This window comes from Monodon monoceros, unplaced genomic scaffold, assembly GCF_005190385.1.
Source record: "Monodon monoceros isolate NGI ecotype Baffin Bay Population unplaced genomic scaffold, NGI_Narwhal_1 Super_Scaffold_22, whole genome shotgun sequence".
NCBI classification, from domain to species: domain Eukaryota; kingdom Metazoa; phylum Chordata; class Mammalia; order Artiodactyla; family Monodontidae; genus Monodon; species Monodon monoceros.
In genome coordinates, this window is record NW_021703779.1 from 101,901,288 (window position 1) to 101,917,680 (window position 16,393).

The following is a 16,393-nucleotide window of genomic DNA, read 5'->3' on the forward strand; positions in this document are numbered from 1 at the left end:
TAAAATTGTTTTAAGCTATTCGAAGTCCTTTGATATAAACTTTAAAATAATCTTATCTATATCTGTGAGTAATTTGGTGGGATTTTAAAAGGATTTGCATCAAAGGTATATAGTTCAACCTTGGAACAGATTGACATTTTTATTAATGTCAAATCTTTCAGTACGTGAATGTGGTATATCTCTCCGTTTATTTAGATTTTCTTTGATTTATTTTATCAACACTCTATAATTTTAATCATACAAGTCCTTTGCACGTTTTCTATTGATATGTAAGTCATTTGAAAATAATTATAAATATTGTGTTTTGCTCATTGATTGTATTGCTCATGGTAGTATTTACAATTGCTGTTAATTTTTGAGTGTTGATCATGAATCTTATGACTTTGCTAAATGTACTTATTAGCTCTGGGATCTGCAAAGAGCAACAGTTTTATTTCTTCCTTTATAATCATAATGCTTTTTATTTCTTTTTTTTAATTTATTCAATGGCATGGATTTCCAGCACTATATCAAATAAGAGTGATGAGAGCAGGCATCTTTGCCTTGTTTCTGATCTTAAGGAGAAAGCACTCATTTTTTTTTACAATAAATGTAATGGTAGCTATAGTTTTGTTGTCGTCGTCGTTGGGTAGATGCTTGTGAGTTTGAGGAATTTTACCTCTGTTCCTGGTTTGCTGAGTTTTTTTTAATCAATGGGTATTAGAAATTGTCAAATGCTTTTTCTGCAGCATTGTTGAAATGTTCATGTGATATTTCTTCTTTTGCCTGTTAATATCATAGCTTACATTGATTGTAAACCACAGTCAAGGTATATAGTTATTTCTATATATTACTAGATTCTGTTTTAATATTTTACTGAGTATTTTTGGGTCTATGTTCAGTCTATAGTTTTGTTTATTTGCCCTCTCTTTGTGTCATTTTGCTATCAGGATAATACTAACCCCATTAAATGAATTATGAAGTGTTCCATTCTTTTCAGTTTTCCAGAAGAGATTCTACAGAAATTGTGTTAATTCTTCTTTAAATGTTTGGTCCAGTTTTCCAGTGAAGCTGTACCAGTCTGGAGGTTTCTTTTTCAGGAGATTTTGAATGCAATTTCTTTAATAGTCAAAGGGTTACTCAATTAATTTAATATTATGTGAATTTTGATAGTTTGTGCTTTCTTGCATATGGTCTATTTCATCTTAGTCATCAAATGTATGTACATAGAATTGTTCATAGTATTACCTTTAAATGTGTGAGTTCTACAGTGATGTATCCTCTTTCATTTGTGATACTCATGATTTTTGTCTTCTTTTATTCCTTGTCAGTCTTGGTAGAGATTTATTTATTTTATCGATTTTTTAAAGACCCAGCTTTTTGTTTTAATAATTTTTCTCTATTTTCCTGTTTTAAATGTTATTGATTTCTGGTCGTTATGATTTCCTTCCTTCTGCTTCCTTTGGGTTTATTTGGGTGAGAGCTTAGCTTATCAGTTTGAGATCTTTCTCTTCTCTCATGTAAGAATTTAGGTGCTCTAAATTTCCTTCTCAGTACTGCTTTAGCTGTGTCTCACAAATTTTCATATTATGTATTTTCTTTTATTTTCCTTGAGACTTCCTCTTGGTCTCTGGATTCCTTAGAAGTGTGTCGTTTAGTTTCCAAGTATTTCGAAACTTTCCTATTATGTTTTATTGATTGCTATCTTGATACTTCGCCATTTGGTGAACACATTATGATTTTGCCTCTTTTAAATTTGTTGAGATTTTTATGGCTAGAATACGGACTATATTGGTTAATGTTCTATGGGTAACACAAAAGATGTGTATTTTGTTGTTGGTGTTGGTGTGTTTCTATATATGTTGATTAGATATTCTTGCTTGATGATAGTAAGTTCATCTGTATCATAGCTGATACCCTGTAGTAGTTCTTTGATTAATGATAAAGGAGTGGAGCTTCCCCGGTGGCGCAGTGGTTAGGAATCCGCCTGCCAATGCAGGGGACATGGGTTCAAGCCCTGGTCCGGGAGGATCCCACATGCTGCAGAGCAACTAAGCCTGTGTGCTGCAACTACTGAGCCTGTGCTCTAGAGCCCGCGAGCCACAACTACTGAAGCCTGTGTGCCTAGAGCCCATGCTCTGCAGCAAGAGAGGCCACTGCAATGAGAGGCCCTCACACCGCAACAAAGAGTAGGCCCCGCTCACTGCAACTAGAGAAAGCCCGCGTGCAGCAATGAAGACCCAACGCAGCCAAAAATAATAAATAAATAAAATAATTTTTTTTAAAAAAATGATATAGGAGTGTTGAAATCTCCAATGGTTAATTGTGTATATGTCTATTTTTCCTTTCAGTTTTATATCAGCTTTTACTTCATGTATTTTGAAGTTCTGTTGTTTGGTACATATACACTTCGTATGTCTATGTCGTATTGGTGGATTGACTCTTTTATTATTATATAATCATAATGTCACTGCTAATTTTCTTTAATCTGAAATCTATTTTTATCTGATATTCATATAGCCACTTCTGTTTTCCTTTGATTATATTTGCATGGTGTTATGGTTAGTTTTATGTGTTAACTTGACTGGGCTGTGTTACCCAGTTGTTTGGTCAAATATTGGTCTAGATGGTGTAGTGAAGGTATTTATATGCAATTAACATTTAAATCAATAGACTCTGAGTAAAGCAGTTTACCTTCCATAATTGTGTGGGCCTCATTCAGTTAGTTGAAGTCCTTAAGAGAAAAACCTGAGGTCCCCAGAAGAAGAAGGAATTTTTCCTCTAGAATGCCTTCAGTCTCAAGACTACGATGTCAACTCATGCTGGAATTTCCAGCCTGTTGGCCTCTTCTGCAGATTTCAGACTTGCCAGCACCTATACTCATATGAGCAATTCATCAAAATAAATCTCACTTAATCTCCCTTCCTCCCCCCCTCCCTCCCTCCCTCCTTCTCTCTCCCCCCTCTATCGGTTTGGTTACTCTGGAGAATCCTGACTAATACACATGGTATGCCTTTTACTTCCAAAATACCTATATTATTATAGTTGAAGGGACTTTCTTCTAAATAACACATAGATACATCTTGTGAGATTTTTTGAATATGTACCTGTTCTACAAAGTTCTCTTTTAATTTGTGTGTTCAGACCAGTTACATTAATATAGCTATAAATATATTAGGTTTACGATTGCCATTTTGTTTTAATTTGCTGTTTTTTGTTCCTCTTCTTTTCACATCTTACATGGGTTACTTGAATATTTTTAATAATACTGTTGAGATTTATTTATAAAGTTTTAAGTATATCTCTTTATATATGTAATTTTTTAGTAGTTGTTCTAGGTATTACATTACATATTTGTAACTTATCCCAGTCTATTGGCATCAACATTTTAACAGTTCAAGCAAAGTATAAAAACCTTACCTTCATTTTGTTCTTTTACTCTCTCCCACTGTCAGCCCTGCTGACTCTACAAGGTAGAGGTACAGATTTTCTTTTGTATTTGGCTGGAGAATTGTGGGTTTTATCACCTATTGTGGACCTTTTCTCTGGTGCTAAGCCACCATTTTTTCCTTTCCTTTGGTGAAAAGAAGCAGAATTATTTGTACATATTGGTGCTTCTCTGTTATAGGCTTTTCCAGCACCCCATCTGTGATATATAGGAGGCAAGAAGGAAATCCTTAGAACCTGCTACCATGTTGTTCCTCTAGCTGGCTCTTAAGCCAGTCTGGATTCTTCTTTTCATCTTTCAGAATCTATGTTTGTTTTTCTATTATGTCTAGTATGTGGAAGGAATATTGGGACTTCTTCATCTTAGCCAGAACCAGAAGTGCCCCACCAGTTATTTTTGTAAATAAATTTTCATGTAACACAGCCACATTCATTTGTTTATGCATTGTCTCTGACTCCTTTTTCACTACAATGGCAGAATCAAATAGTTGCACCAATGACAGAGTGGCCCACAGACCCTTAAATTTTTACTGTTTTGCCCTTTACAGGCCAGTGGTCCTGAACTTTAATGTTATAACAATAACTTGGGAATCTCTTAAAAATGCATATTCTATTCCAGTGGGTCTTGTGTGTGGCCTGAAATTCTGCATCTCTAACAGACTTCCAGGTCTTGCCAGTGCTGCTGGTCCTCAGGCCGCACTTTGAGTTGCAAGGCTCTTCTCTCCTTAGGAGCCAGTCCTGGAAGCAGGAACAAACTTAAACCCTAAAATGTTCTAAAGTAACTTTGCATTTTCAAACTCTACTCTGAGAACTTCAGGCGTGTTGAAGAATATGAAACTACAATATAATAATAAGGGTGATATCTAATAAAAGCAATAGGAAATCCCTTATACCAAACTGCATTAATAAAAATATTATATATCTGCATCCTTTCTCTGTCATAGGGTAACAGGTCCTATACATACTATGACCTAACTACCTACAGCCTCCTCCATTTGTGTGTTTTAATTCTTTATGATCCATCAACTTACTCATTATTTCTTTGACATTTCCATCTTCAGCAAAATTGAGTGTGCTAATTTTTCACTTATCTAAATATTCTTACTTTAAAAGGTTCAAATTTATTCCATATATATTTGTTAGTTTGTTTTATAAACCCAATGCTTGTTTCAAGGATATAATTCATTTTTAAATTCTTAGAACTATTTGAATAGGACTTTAAAATAAATATTCTTAATTTTATAATCATGTCTGTGCATTCTTACACATTCTCTAATTTCCTGGTTCTTTTGTGTTATTAGTCCTGGTTTTTATTACATACTTTTTTTTTCTTTTGTTACTCACATCACTCTGTTATTGGTCAAATCAGTCATACAATCAACTGGGTCATTCCATCCTTGGATAACTTGAATAATATATATTTATATTTTTTTATACAGCAGGTTCTTATTAGTCATCAATTTTATACACATCAGTGTATACATGTCAATCCCAATCACCCAATTCATCACACCACAACCCCCACCCCCCTGCCGCTTTCCCACTTGGTGTCCATGCACTTGTTCTCTACATCTGTGTCTCAATTTCTGGCCTGCAAAGCAGTTCGCCTGTACAATTTTTCTAGGTTCCATATATATGCGTTAATATACGATATTTGTTATTCTCTTTCTGACTTACTTCACTCTGAATGACAGTCTCTAGATCCACCCACGTTTCAACAACTGACCCAATTTCGTTCCTTTTTATGGCTGAGTAATATTCCACTGTATATATGTACCATATCTTCTTTATCCATTCATCTGTTGATAGGCATTTAGGTTGCTTCCATGACCTGGCTATTGTTAATAGTACTGCAATGAACATTGGGGTGCATGGGTCTTTTTGAATTATGGTTTTCTCTGGGTATATGCCCAGTAGTGGGATTGCTGGATCATATGGTAATTCTATTCTTAGTTTTCTAAGGAACCTCCATACTGTTCTCCATAGTGGCTGTATCAATTTACATTCCCACCAACAGTGCAAGAGGGTTCTCTTTTCTCCACACCCTCTGTTATTTGTAGATTTTCTGATGATGCCCATTCTAACTGGTGTGAGGTGATACCTCAGTGTAGTTTTGATATGCATTTCTCTAATAATTAGTGCTGTTGAGCAGCTTTTTATGTGCTTCTTGGCCATCTGTATGTCTTCTTTGGAGAAATGTCTATTTAGGTCTTCTGCCCATTTTTGGATTGGGTTGTTTGTTTTTTTAATATTGAGCTGCATGAGCTGTTTATATGTTTTGGAAATTAATCCTTTTTCTGTTGATTCGTTTGCAAATATTTTTTCCCATTCTGAGGGTTGTATCTTCGTCCTGTTTGTGGTTTCCTTTACTGTGCAAAAGCTTTGAAGGTTCATTAGGTCCCATTTGTTTATTTTTGGTTTTATTTCCATTACTCTAGGAGGTGGATCAAAAAAGATCTTGCTGTGATTTGTCAAAGAGTGTTCTTCCTATGTTTTCCTCTAAGAGTTTTATAGTGTCCGGACTTACATTTAGGTCTCAAATCCATTTTGAGTTTATTTTAGTGTATGGTGTTAGGGAGTGTTCTAATTTCATTCTTTTACATGTAGCTGTCCAGTTTCCCCAGCATCACTTATTGAAGAGATTGTCTTTTTTCCTTTGTATATCCTTGCCTTCTTTGTCATAGATTAGTTGACCATAGGTGTGTGGGTTTATCTCTGGGATTTCTCTCTTGTTCCATTGATCTGTGTTTCTGTTTTTGTGCCAGTACCTTATTGTCTTGATTACTGTAGCTTTACAGTATAGTCTGAAGTCAGGGAGTCTGATTCCTCTAGCTCCATTTTTTTCCCTCAACACTGCTTTGGCTATTCAGGGTCTTTTGTGTCTCCATACAAATTTTAAGAGTTTTTGTTCTAGTTCCATAAAAAATGCCATTGGTAATTTTATAGGGATTGCATTGAATCTGTAGATTGCTTTGGGTAGTCTAGTCATTTTCACAATATTGATACTTCCCATCCAGGAACATGGTAAATCTCTCCATCTGTTGGTATCATCTTTAATTTCTTTGATCAGTTTCTTATAGTTTTCTGCATACAGGTCTTTTGTTTCCCTGGGTAGGTTTATTCCTAGTTATTTTATTGTTTTTGTTGCAGTGGTAAATGGGAGTGTTTCCTTAATTTCTCTTTCAGATTTTTATCATTACTGTACAGAAATGCAAGAGATTTCTGTGCATTTTGCATCCTGCTACTTTTCCAAATTCATTGATTAGCTCTAGTAGTTTTCTGGTGCCATCTTTAGGATTCTCTATATATAGTATCCTGTCATCTGCAAACATTGACAGTTTTTCTTCTTCTTTTCCAATTTGTATTCCTTTTATTTCTTTTTGTTCTCTGACTGCTGTGGCTAGGACTTCCAAAACTATGTTGAATAATAGTGGCGAGGGTGGACATCCTTGTCTTGTTCCTGATCTTAGAGGAAATGCTTTCAGTTTTTCACCATTGAGAATGATGTTTGCTGTGGGTTTGTCGTATATGGCCTTTATTATGTTGAGGTAGCTTCCCTCTACGCCCACTTTCTGGAGAGTTTTTATCATAAATTGGTGTTGAATTTTGGCAACAGCTTTTTCTGCATCTATTGAGATGATCATATGGTTTATATTCTTAAATTTCTTAATATGGTGTATCACATTGATTGATTTGCATATATTGAAGAATCCTTGCATCGCTGGGATAAATCCCACTTGATCATGGCGTATGATCCTTTTAATGTGTTGTTGGATTCTGTTTGCTAGTATTTTGTTGTGGATTTTTGCATCTATATTCATCAGTGATATTGGTCTGTAATTTTCTTTTTTTGTAGTATCTTTGTTTGGTTTTGGTATCAGGGTGATGGTGGCCTCGTAGAATGAGTTTGGGAGTGTTCCTTCCTCTGGAGTTTTTTGGAACAATTTGATTTGGATGGGTGTTAGCTCTTCTCTAAATGTTTGTTAGAATTCACCTGTGAAGCCATCTGGTCCTGGACTTTTGTTTCTTAGAAGATTTTTAATCATAGTTTCAATTTCATTGCTTATGATTGGCCTGTTCATGTCTTCTATTTCTTCCTGGTTCTGTCTTGGAAGGTTATACCTTTCTAAGAATTTGTCCATTTCTTCCAGGTTGTCCATTTTATTGGCATAGAGTTGCTTCTAGTGGTCTCTTAGGATGCTTTGTATTTTTGCGGTGTCTGTTGTAACTTCTCCTTTTTCATTTCTAATTTTATTGATTTGAGTCATCTCCCTCTTTTTCTTGATGAGTCTGGCTAATGGTTTATCAATTTTGTTTATCTTTTCAAAGAACGAGCTTTTAGTTTTATTGATCTTTGCTATTGTTTTTTGTTTCTATTTCATTTATTTCTGCTCTGATCTTTATGATTTCCTTCCTTATGCTAACTTTGGGTTTTGTTTGTTCTTCTTTCTCTAGTTCCTTTAGGTGTACCATTAGATTGTGTATTTGAGATTTTACTTGTTTCTTGAGGTAGGCTTGTATAGCTATAAACTTGCAGCTTTTGCTGCATCCCGTAGGTTTTGGATCATCATGTTTTCATTGTCATTTGTCTCTAGGTATTTTCTCATTTCCTCTTTGATTTCTTCAGTGATCTCTTGGTTATTTAGTAACGTATTGTTTAGCCTCCATGTGTTTGTGTTTTTAACGTTTTTCTTCCTGTAATTCATTTCTAATCTCATAGCGTTGTGGTCAGAAAAGATGCTTGGTATGATTTCTGTTTTCTTAAATTTACTGAGGCATGATTTGTGATCCAAGATGTGATCTATCCTGGAGAATGTTCCATGTGCACTTGAGAAGAAAGTGTAATCTGCTGTTTTTGGATGGAATGTCCTATAAATATCAATTAAATCTATCCGGTCTATTGTGTCATTTAAAACTTCTGTTTCCTTATTTATTTTCATTTTGGATGATCTGTCCTTTGGTATAAGTGAGGTGTTAAAGTCCCCCACTATTATTGTGTTACTCTCGATTTTCTCTTTTATAGCTGTTAGCAGTTGCCTCATGTATTGAGGTGCTCCTATGTTGGGTGCATATATATTTATAATTGTTATATCTTCTTCTTGGATTGATCCCCTGATCATTATGTACTGTCCTTCTTTGTCTCTTTTAACATTCTTTATTTTAAAGTCTATTTTATCTGATATGAGTATTGCTACTCCAGCTTTCTGTTGCTTTCCATTTGCATGGAATATCTTTTTCCATCCCCTCACTTTCAGTCTGAATATTTCCCTAGGTCTGGAGTGGGTCTCTTGTAGACAGCATATATATGGGTCTTGTTTTCCTATCCATTCAGCAAGCCTGTGTCTTTTGATTGGTGCTTTTAATCCATTCACATTTAGGGTAATTATCGATATGTATGTTCCTATTACCATTTTCTTAATTGTTTTGTGTTTGTTTTTTTAGGTCCTTTTCTCCTCTTGTGTTTCCCACTTTGAGAAGTTCCTTTGGCATTTGTTGTAGAGCTGGTTTGGTGGTCCTGAATTCTCTTAGCTTTTGCTTGTCTGTAAAGCTTTTGATTTCTCCATCAAATCTGAATGAGATCCTTGCCAGGTGGAGTAATCTTTGTTGTACGTTCTTCCATTTCATCACTTTAGGTATATCATGCTACTTCCTTCTGGCTTGTAGAGTTTCTGCTGAGAAATCAGCTGTTAACCTTATGAGAGTTCCCTTGTACGTTATTTGTCATTTTTCCCTTCCTGCTTTTAATAATTTTTCTTTGTCTTTACGTTTTGCCAATTTGATTACTACGTGTCTCGGCATGTTTCTCCTTGGGTTTATCCTGTATAGGACTCTCCGCGCTTCCTGGACTTGGGTGGCTATTTCCTTTCCCATGTTTGGGAAGTTTTCGACTATAATCTCTTCAAATATTTTCTCTGGTCCTTTCTCTCTCTTTTCCTTCTGGGACCCCTATAATGTGAATGTTGTTGCGTTTAATGTTGTCCCAGAGGTGTCTTAGACTGTCTTCATTTTTTTTCATTCTTTTTTCTTTATTCTGTTTTCTTTATTCTGACCTGTCTTCCAGGTCAGTTGTTTGTTCTTCTGCCTCTGTTATTCTGCTCTTGATTCCTTCTAATATAGTTCTCATTTCAGTTACTGTATTGTTCATCTCTGTTTGTTTCTTCTTTAATTCTTCTATGTCTTTGTTAAACATTTCTTGCATCTTCTCGATCTTTGCCTCCATTCTTTTTCCAAGGTCCTGGATCATCTTCACTAACATTATTCTGAATTCTTTTTCTGGAAAGTTGAGTATCTCCACTTCATTTAGTTGTTTTTCTGGGGTGTTTTCTTGTTCCTTCATCTGATACATAGCCCTCTGCCTTTTCATCTTGTCTGACTTTCTGTGAATGTGGTTTTTGTTTCACAGGCTGCAGGATTGTAGTTCTGCTTGCTTTTGCTGTCTGCCCTCTAGTGGATGAGGCTATCTAAGAGGCTTATGCATGTTTCCTGATGGGAGGGACTGTTGGTGGGTAGAGCTGACTGTTGCTCTGGTGGGCGGAGCTCAGTTAAACTTTAATCCACTTGACTGTTGATGGGTGGGGCTGGGTGCCCTCCCTTTTGGTTGCTTGGCCTGAGGCAGCCCAACACTGGAGCCTACCTGGGCTCTTTGGTGGGGCTAATGACAGACTCTGGGAGGACTCACACCAAGGAGTACTTCCCAGAACTTCTGCAGCCAGTGTCCTTGTCCCTATGGTGAGCCACAGCCCCCCCCCCCCAACCTCTGCAGGAGTCCATCCAACACTAGCAGGTAGGTCTGGTTCAGTCTTCCCTGGGGTCACTGCTTCTTCCCCTGCGTCCCAATGTGCACACCACTTTGTGTGTGCCTCCTAAAAGTGGAGTCTCTGTTTCCCCCCATTCTGCTGAAGTCCTGCAATCAAATCCCAATAGCCTTCAAAGTCTGATTCTCTAGGAATTCCTCCTCCTGTTGCTCAACCCCCAGGTTGGGAAGCCTGACGTGGGGCTCCAAAACTTCACTCCAGTGGGTGAACTTCTGTGGTGAAAGTGTTCTCCAGTCTGTGAGTCACCCACCCAGCAGTTTTGGGACTTGATTTTACTGTGATTGTGCCCCTCCTACTGTCTCACTGTGGCCTCTCCTTTGTCCTTGGACGTGGGGTATCATTTTTGGTGAGTTACAGTGTCCTGCTATCAATGATTGTCCAGCAGCTAGTTGTGATTCTGGTGCTCTCACCAGAGAGAGTGAGCGCACGTCCTTCTACTCTGCAATCTTGGTTCCAATTCTTTATCATATAGTTTTAAATCTGTATTTCTCAGCTTATGTTCCATTGTCAGTTTCTTCAGGGTGTTCCTTAGAAAATGTTAATGACCCCATAATATTATATCTTCATTTCCCTGGTCTCTGCCTAGTAGTTATAACTTTGAAGTTGACTTTGCCTTGACATTTTGCTCAGTTTTTTGTCTTGAACACTGGACCTGTATACACTGTTTACTTGGTAGAGAGAGCTCTTGTTCTTTGTAAAAGTCAAATTGTTCATTTGTAGTTGAGACTCTGGGCTTGTGGGTAGAGCTGTTCATGGTAAGCAATCCAGTAGTTGTCCTCATCGTGTCCAGTGTGCACAGTATTGACCTCCATGTACCTAAGGGTTTTGAGGCCATAACCCTTAATCCCACTCCAGCCGTGTATATGCCACATGTCTTTGTTTCTACTTTTCCCTTGGGAAGTTTCCTCAATTTTTAAAAATCATACATTATTTTGCATTACTTTTTGAAAAAATTATGCAGTAATTTCTAGTCTTCAGAATGTCTTGTCCTTATTTTCAGACATGCCTTTTTTTACTTTTTAGGAACATTTATCTATAATTCCTGTCTGTATGGAGAGAAATGGGAAGTTTTACTGTATAATCACTCTGACATTTTGGTCCAGTGATGTTTAGATTATTTCTGATAAATTTTCATATGTTCTCTTTTTGTCTGAATAAGATTATTATATCTAAAATTATTTCTACCTTTGGATATTTTATTTACATTTTTTTCATAATACTTTGACGAGATTTTTCAGAAAATGCTGAATCATTGTGGGTAATAGCTGGCATACTCTTATTGTTCACTTTAATGGGACCTGTAATGTAGTGTTCCTCACTGTGTGTTCCACAATCTTCCTTGGAATAATCAGGGAAATTTTTACAGATGCAAATTCCTTAATTAGAATTGCTGAACCTCAGGAATCGTCATGGTAAAAAGATTGCCAGATAATTCTGATACACTTATTTCACTGTTATGTTCAATATTTATTGTTGGTCTGAGACAAGTACTGTTTATTGTGTTAAGTATGTTTTTCCGCTTAGGTTATTAAGATTTTTTCACTAGCAATCAATATCAAGTTTTATCAAATATTTGTTCTGTACCTATTGAGGAAACTACATAGTTTGAGTTGTTGGCTTATCTTCAATTACTTCAATTGCTATGGTAAAATATGTATTCAATTTTAAAATAGCAAATTATTCTCACAGTCCTGGGAAAAAATCCAACTCAGTTACAGTAATTTCCTTCATATTTATGATTTGATTAATTCTATTTATAGTTGAGATTGACTTGTTGTTCTATTTTGGGCTCTCTTTCTTAGGTGTTGGGCTAAGGGTTCTGATAGCTTTGCAAAATAAACTTTCCTGAAATGTTGTAATTTCTGAAGTAGTTTAAAAGTAAAGGGATGGATTAAATTAATTTAAATCAATTCTGGCAACTAGTATGGAGATTGTGCTATAACATATAACTACATCAACTGATATTAGTATATTGAGCTTTCTTAATTAAATTGAATCTATTTAAGTCAGTTTTATTTGGTTAGAAAATTACCTACTTTCCAAGTTTATTAATTTATTAGCATATAATTTACTTTTTAAATTTTACTTTATTTTTTTATCACCTCTAATTCTTAATGTTCTTTGCTGTGATCTGCTTTCTTTATGTTTTTATTTTCTTTATTATGCATGCTAAGTTTTCCCCCTTTTTAGAGAAAAAAACTTGCATATGTTTATGAATGTTGCCATATTTTTCTAATTTCTAATTTAAGAATTTCTCTAATTATTTTCATTAATTTTTTCTCTTACTCCCCAAGGAGTGATTTTATTGATTATTTTCTGTTTTCTTGAGTTGGATGTATTTTTGTTCAGCTTTTAAATTTTATATTGGAGGCATTGAAAATTAAATTTTTTTCATTTGCAACCAGATTTGGGCCAAATCTCATGAGTTTAGAATTTTTGTTGTAATTATATTCATTTAAATTTTAGTATTAAGTATTTCAAATACATGGACAGTCTCAGAAAGAATACAGTAGCAAACACAACAGTTTGTAACATTTTATCATTATTCCATACTTGCTTCAATTAAAACTTTTTAAAGAAATTACACTGTAGAGATTAAATGAAGCCCCCCATTTAACCCTGCCTAAAGTTAATCTCCCTCTTATTCCTCCCTTTAGTATGACCTTCATGTTCATCTTTCACATGCATGGTTTCATACATTTACTATGTATTTATCCAGGTGCAATGTATAATTCTTTTATAGGTTTCTATAACTTTATATAATTTTTATCATTCTATAGATATGATTCAGCAACTTGCTTTTTTTCATTTTATCTTATGTTTTTGAGAGTTGTTTCTCTAATTCATTTTTTTAAACATCTTTATTGGGGTATAATTGCTTTACAATGGTGTGTTAGTTTCTGCTTTATAACAGAGTGAATCAGTTATACATATACATTTATCCCCATATCTCCTCCCTCTTGCGTCTCTCTCCCACCCTCCCTATCGCACCCCTTTAGGCGGTCACAAAGCACAGAGCTGATCTCCCTGTGCTATGCAGCTGCTTCCCACTAGCTATCTGTTTTACATTTGGTAGTGTGTAAATGTCCATGCCACTCTCTCACTTCATCCCAGCTTACCCTTCCCCCTCCCCATGTCCTCAAGTCCATTCTCTACATCTGCATCTTTATTCCTGTCCTGCCCCTAGGTTTTTCAGAACCTTGTTTTTTTTTTAGATTCCATATATATGTGTTAGCATACAGTATTTGTTTTTCTTTTTCTCACTCACTTCACTTTGTATGACAGACTCTAGGTCCATCCACCTCACTACCAATAACTCAATTTTGTTTCTTTTTATGGCTGAGTAATATTCCATTGTATATATGTGCCACATCTTCTTTATCCATTCATCTGTTGATGGACACTTAGGTTGCTTCCATGTCCTGGCTATTGTAAATAGAGCTGCAATGAGCATTGGGGTACATGACTCTTTCTGAATTATCGTTTTCTCAGGGTATATGCCCAGTAGTGGGATTGCTGGGTCATACGGTAGTTCTATTTGTAGTTTTTTAAGGAACCTCCATACTGTTCTCCATAGTGGCTATATCAATTTACATTCCCACCAACAGTGCAAGAGGGTTCCCTTTTCTCCATACCCTCTCCAGCATTTATTGTTTATAGATTTTTTGATGATGGCCATTCTGACTGGTGTGAGGTGACACCTCACTGTAGTTTTGATTTGCATTTCTCTAATGATTAGTGATGTTGAGCATCCTTTCATGTGTTTGTTGTCAATCTGTATATCTTCTTTGGAGAAATGTCTATTTAGGTCTTCTGCCCATTTTTGGATTGGGTTGTTTGTTCTATCCCAGTTTATTGGTTGATGTTCTTATTTCTCAAATGTACACTCTTATTTTACCCCATGTACACTTGTATAACAATTTCTCTAGGCTATATTTTTAGATGTGAATTTGAAGCTTCCTTAGGTATAACCATGTTCAACTTCAAAAGTTTTTTCCAGAATGTGGTAATAACAATTTATACTATTGTCAGAAGAGTATGAGAGTTCCCTTCCCTATTTTCTCACATCCTTACCAACAAATGGTACAGGGAGTTTATACAAATATTTTGTTACTGTACAGATATGAAATGATATTTCATTATCTTTGTATTTTGCATCTCCTTTATTAATAGTGTTTATACACTATTTGTGTTTAGAGGGCATCCAGTTTTCTCTTCTGTGATTTTCCTATTCATATCATTTGAAGATTCCCACCCTCCCTCTTCAATAAACCAGTAACTTCCATTGTATTTGTTTTATAATCAAAAGAAAACATTTTTCATTATGAATATTCAAACAATGTGAAAATGTGTAAAGATGAACATAAAAAATTCACTAGTCTGCTATACACCTACTCTTGTGTTCAAGGAACCCTGCTATTACAAAGTGTAGTCCACAATTGGCCTTTAGGAACTGATTTCTTCTTAACTGCCTGTATGTTGGCTACTTCTTTTTCCCATGCTCTGTTAAAGGTGAGACAGTTCATGTATCCCATCCCTCTTTGGCAGGACATGTCAGTCTTTGGAATTTTATTTACTTGATGGCTTGCCTTGTGAATTCAGGTCTTTTAGTGAACTCAGGATAACTTATGATTTTGAAGGTTATTTGGCTTTTCATCATTATTAGTGTGGAAGCATTGATCTTTCCAGTTTTCTGTGCTCTAAATGAAAACAGAAGTCCCCATCTTAATTTTTTTGGTAACATCTTTATTGACATATAATTCACATACCTAAGATTTACTCCTTTAAAGTGTACAATTATGTGGCTTTTAATATATTCACAGAGTTGTACAGTCATTGCCACTGTCACATTACAGAATACTTCCATTGACCCAAAAAGGAACTCCATACCCATTAGTGGTCACTCCTCATTTCAGCCTCACCTCATCCCTCTGGCAACCGCTAATCTACTTCATTTCTATAAATTTGCCTGTTCTAGACCTTTCGTATTGATGGAATCATATAATATGTGATTTTTTTGGTCTGGATTCTTTCACTTAGCATAATATTTTCAAGGTTCATCCATGTTGTACCATGCATCAGTACTGCATTCTTTTTTATGGTCAACTAGTATTCCAGCATATGGTTATCCTACATTTTGTTTATCCACTTATCAGTGAATGGACATTTGGGATGTTTTAACCTTTGGCTTTTGTGAATAATTCTGCTAAGAACACTGGTTTAAAAGTTTTTATGTGAACATGTTCCCATTTCTATTGGGTATATACCTAGGAGTGTAATTGCCAAGTCAGTTGTTAACTCTATCTTTAACTTTTTTTGAGGAGCTGCCAGACTGTTTTCCAAAGTGGCTGCCTCACCTTCATTTTTGAAGGATGTATTTTCAGCATTTATATCTAAGATGACAGGCATTTTTTGCTTGTAGCATTTTAAAGTCATTGTTCCATTGTCTTTTGGCATTTACTGAATATAATGGGAAGTTGCTACCGTTTTTACTGTTTTTTCCTTCAAGTTAATGCTTGTTTTATATATATATATATATATATATATATATATATATATATATATCCCATGAAAATGTTTATCTTGTTTTGATCATGAATTTATCCTTTTTTGTTTCCTCTATCAGGGCTCACAAATTTATTCCGTAAGGGCCAGATAGTGAATATTTTAGGCTTTTCAGGCCAAATGGTCTCTGTCATAACTACTCAATGCGATTAGCATGAAAGTAAACATGGAAAAAGCAAAAATGAGTGGATGTGGCTATGTTCCTATAAAACCTTATTTATTAAAAAGAAGTTTGGTGGATCAGAATTTACCTGTAGACCATAGTATGCTGACTTTTGTTCTTTATAGTTTCTGTCACTGTTAAGTGTGGAGGCCAAAAGTGTAATTGAAGTATAAACTCTGTGGACCAAGACTGAAATCAATAATTTCAGTTTGGTTTGTGACTGAAGTTTTGATTCTTGTTTTTACCTAAATGTTATTAGGGTAATTTAAAATTTTTTTCATGTGGTTTTAGTGTTTTGTTGTTGTTATTGTTTTTATCCCCTAGTTATTAATTTTGTTTCATTGAACTAGAGATATTATTGGAACATGTATAATGAATACTTTGTGGAATTTTTTGAGCTTTTATTTGTGGCTTGATATAAGAT